This window comes from Trachypithecus francoisi, unplaced genomic scaffold (genome assembly GCF_009764315.1).
Source record: "Trachypithecus francoisi isolate TF-2019V2 unplaced genomic scaffold, Tfra_2.0 Lachesis_group6, whole genome shotgun sequence".
NCBI classification, from domain to species: domain Eukaryota; kingdom Metazoa; phylum Chordata; class Mammalia; order Primates; family Cercopithecidae; genus Trachypithecus; species Trachypithecus francoisi.
Genome location: NW_022681471.1, coordinates 46,057,764 through 46,062,330, shown reverse-complemented (window position 1 = coordinate 46,062,330; position 4,567 = coordinate 46,057,764). Strand labels below are relative to the sequence as shown.

The 4,567-nt window shown below is 42.8% G+C and overlaps 1 long non-coding RNA gene across 1 annotated transcript; it reads right to left on the bottom strand.

Annotated features, from left to right (window-relative positions):
- Positions 1-248: 248 nt before the first annotated feature.
- On the bottom strand, positions 249-3,440 carry LOC117078201. The gene is made up of 3 exons (XR_004434946.1): positions 3,353-3,440; positions 1,881-2,129; positions 249-904 (listed from the first exon to the last, which is right to left on the bottom strand). It is a non-coding gene; the product is annotated as an uncharacterized LOC117078201 (long non-coding RNA).
- Positions 3,441-4,567: the final 1,127 nt, after the last annotated feature.

Sequence of the window (4,567 nt, the reverse complement as noted above, 5' to 3'; positions counted from 1 at the left end):
ATTTCAAACTTCTAAACTACAGAACTGAGGCAACAAATTTCTTTGTTTTAAGCCACTCTGTTTGTGGCAATTCATTATGGTAGCCCTAGGAAACAAACACATTCCTCCAGGCACTCTTTGGTCTCAGGCCCCTGAGAATTTTAGTCTCTTTCCCAGTCCATACTTTACTGTGCTGTTCAGTTTACCTGCAACCATACCAAGTTAGAGAATTAAGGCTGGTCCTACTGTAGGTGAAGTTTGTTTTCCTCCATTGCTCTAAACCAGTGGCTCTCAAACTTCAGTGTGTTCAGGAGCACCTGAAGACATGGAAGACTTATAAAACCCTGATTGTCAGTCTACCTTCAGAATCTCTGATTCAGTAGGTCTGGAGTAGGGCCTGAGAATTTGCATTTCTAATAACTTTCCAGCTGATGCTGCCAGTCAATATCCACTAGTACTACGTGATCTCCAGACAGGCTGGGTCATTCATCTGATTCTTTCAATGAAAGTTAGTAGAGACTAGACCTCTACCTCTGTCGTTACACAAATTGTTTATAGCTTTGTATTTTATTTTGGGCTGCAATAACAGAATTTTTAAAAGGCTTCCCAAATAGTTGAAAGACTTATCTTAATGATAATATGCTAAACCAAAACAAAAAGATACAAAGATAAATTTCAGTCAGTATTATTTTTGTAAAAAATAATCTGCAAAGTACTCATTTCAAACAAGCTTTTATTTTTTAACATGAACAAATGCTGTCAAACGTATGCGTAAAATGTAAGAGTAAAGTCAGATATCAGTTGACATCACTTTTGTGTAATGAACTTTAACAAAACCAGTTGTTTGAGCTACTGAAAACTAGAACATTCATGAAGAGGAAATTAATTTCTTATTTCTCCATCTATTTCTTTCTCCGCCTCCAAGCTATAAGATGAAATAAGAAACAATTAACATTTGTACAACATTAACATGCACTAATAGCGTTCTAAATCTATGAGTCAACCCTGTGTACATCTGTTGTCTCAATAAGGAGAAAACAAAACATTTTCCTCTTGTAACACAGACCCTTGGATGTTAGGATGCTCATACATTCAATGGTTTCAATGATCAGATCATATTAACCTTGTTGCCCTCTTGTTCACAACTAGCAATGCTTGTTCTTTTCTTGAGAGGTCACTTTATGAATTCCATAAATCTTTCCACCTTAAAAGTCTGTTCTCTTTACACAAACCATATATATTCCAGACCCTCAGTTTCCATATGAGAATGAGGCTGTTATCAGACATCCACAGATAAGAAATTCAGAAAGAGAGTGAAAGGCAATAAAGAAAATATATGCTAAGACTTAATTACCAATTCAGCGATAAATGATAACTAATTTCTGTTCTTTTGAATGTCATATGAAATAAAAAGATATAAACAGAACTAATATTTATGTAGTAACACAAAGTGTGGTCTCACTTGAAATCCTTAACTTTTTACTACTTTGTAAGTATACTAGTCAACCTTCTCAAAGACATTATCAGTACAAGAGACTACATTTCTGTGGTCGAGCGATTAAGGTCAAACTAGTGCATGGCCCAGCCACTTTGCTGCTCCTTCTTCTTGTGACCTTTCTGTAAACAAATATCGATCTCCACTACTGGGTCTAATAGATTTCCCATCTGTAGCAATCTTAGAGCTACAAGATAAAGGACTTGTAGCTATGAATGAAATACATTTCCGAACATATTGCCTTCTATTTATCTAATATGAAAATACATTATTAGCATTAAACTTTTTAAAATTTTACCAATATTTTGCTTACTTAGTTTACAGAGAAAAATTAAAAACATAACACTGCTAGTAAAAGGTGTATGTCAGAAGTGGTTAGCTAATACTCAAGACTATATATGAATACCTGGATTTTTTGAAGGTGCTGTCCTCTGCTGAGTCCAGATCCTTTTCTAGTCCTTCTTCCAGTTCTTCATTTTCATCCTCTTCTCTCTCTTCTTGCCTCCAGCTTCTTGAGCCTCTTCATCAGAATTTTCATACTTATATCCAGTTGCTTCTTTAGAGAAGGGTAATACAGACATTGGGAGACTTTCTCCAAAAAAGTACTCCAGTTTATACTCAGTAGCCGTATCCCATACTCTATGCTCAGCAGAACCTGGGGAATAGAAATATGTAGGGGAAAAAGAATAGCTGAGAATGTTCCTACTGGTAAGTACAACACTTCCATGACCCTCACATTTTTGCTTCTTGATATTTTTCACCATAATATTTTTCCCCTCTTTCCAACAGATTTCATAACCTGTGCTGCTGATTATTTCTAGCCCTTGGGAGAAGAGATCGGAATCATCTAGGTCTGATAATATTTGGTATGGTTTTGTCAGAACTTCATTGAAAAATATTTCTATAATTTAAATTTTGTGGTGAAGCTCATTGGTTTCTCAATCCCTGAAAGATTTATTTTCATGTCTTTCAAGTGCTCTAGTACAAGTTCATCATTTTCTGGGATCATCCTACCAAAAATCCTTACATTTTTAAAAGCTGTCAACCTAAAGTGAGGTATGCCATCTATTTGCCCTTTGTTTTCATGCTCTTTCCATTTCCTCCCAAGGTCCTCCCTTCCTGATCACCTACTTCCCACTGACATTCACTTTCTATGGGCTCATACGTTACACTGATAATCTCAGATATTTTATCAAACAGAGGTTGGTAAAAGGAAGCACATTTTCTTTTTCAAGACCGTAAAGACCTTTATAGACTTGAGCTTCTAGTTGTGCATATGCTGCCTGAAGTTTTCTGACAGCATTGACCCGCTGCTGAACAACGGCAGGTAGGCTCTGAGCAACTAAGCCAGCTGTGCCAACAGAAGTTGCAAGGGACCCCCAGGACTTTGCTGCCACTCTCAGGTCTCAGCCACCTACGCTGCACAGACCCCATTCTCCCAGGACTTGGAGGCATCAGCCAGCACCTCACTCTCCCAGACCTCCACCTCCCCTCTGCTTCCTCTGCCTGCAGGAATGAGGCAACCTCTGCAGCTTCCTCTGGATTCCCGGGGCAAGGCTCCTTCTGCCGGATACACGCCATTCCAGACCTCCGCTCCCACTTCTGGGTCCTCCCACTCCCGGGTGCTCCCACTCCAGGATGCTCCTGTTCCCAGGTCCTCCCGCTCCCGGGTCCTCCTGCTCCTAGATCCTCCCACTCCTGGATCCTCCCACTCCCCTGGCGCAAGTGTCTCTCCCGGGTCCTCATGTTCCTGGAAACAACACGCAGTCTGCATGGGGCCAGACCAGGATATGGTCTTTATATTAATAATAAATACAATATAGAAAGAAATGGACCAGATCCCGGAATAGGGACTGAAACATCACCATGGGAACTCACAGGCGCCACAAGCAATTTCTGCATCCTCTTTGCTGTCCTTTTCCTTCTCCTCCTTGTCCTCATCCTCAGCCTCCTCCTCGTCCTCCTCTTTGTCTTCATCCTGTTCCTCTTCTTCATAGTCCTCCTCCTCTCCTTCTTCTTCCTTCTCTTCTTCACCCTCCTCCTCCTCCTCAAATTCCTCCTCCTCCTTTTCCTCCTCAAATTCTTCTTCCTCCTCGTCCTCCTCCTCTCCCAGCTCCGCCTCCTCTCCCAGCTCCTCCTCCTCTTCTACAAGCTGAAAAAACCAGTTATCATGAGGTCCCAGGCCTCATCTTCCTCCTCCTCCAAAACAGCACCTACTGCCTCCTGGAAATCCTCAGCGGCCACCTCTGCCTCGACTTCAGCCACCCATTCTTCAGGCACCAAGGCACTCCCAATGAATCCAGGGTTCAGGGCTGCCCCGTCACACGCTCCACTCTGGCTATTTTGAGCTAGGTTTCGCTTCTCAGAGGCAGACATGGCAGGAGGGACTCACCAGTCAGGACCTCAACTGTAGCAGCAAATGGGGCTTCAGTGACAAAGGTAGCAAAGATGGCGGCCACCCAGATCACTGCCGCTGAGGAGAGGGAGTCAGCTGGCAGTCGGGCCTGCTGCAAAGTGGTGGGGGTGGCAGAGAAGGCGGCCAAACAGGAGACAGCTGTCTGTGACAGTGGCTGTGAAGGCCCCGGAACAGGAAGGCGGGGCAAAGTGGGACCCACCAAGGCTGCCACTAAAATGGCCGCGGACAAGGTCAGCCATAGGGTCAGAGCCTGGATGGGTCAACAAATGGCAACTTCCGTTCTTACAAGCTGTAAACTCATTTGCTGAGAAATGACGATGGAGATGCTCTGTGTCCAATGAGTGAGCAAGGTCCTCAGCTCCCCTTGAGGCCTTGGGTGCTGGGCTTCCCACCCCTGCCGCCGCCCACTGAGCTCACACAAGTGTGGTCCATTTAATTCTACCATTGCCAACAAACCATAGTGTTCTGATACGCTGGGCCTCCTGGGGCATGTGACCTCAATTTGTTTCCCAGTTTCCACCTGGAGACACCTTGTGCCAGTAGGGACACTGTCATAAAAACATAAATAAATAAATCAGTATATAGATAAAATATTAGTGATGGTAAACAGAAAGAATTTGGATATTTTCACATTATTAAATCTACTTAGAAAAGAATACATAAAGTTTAAATGGATG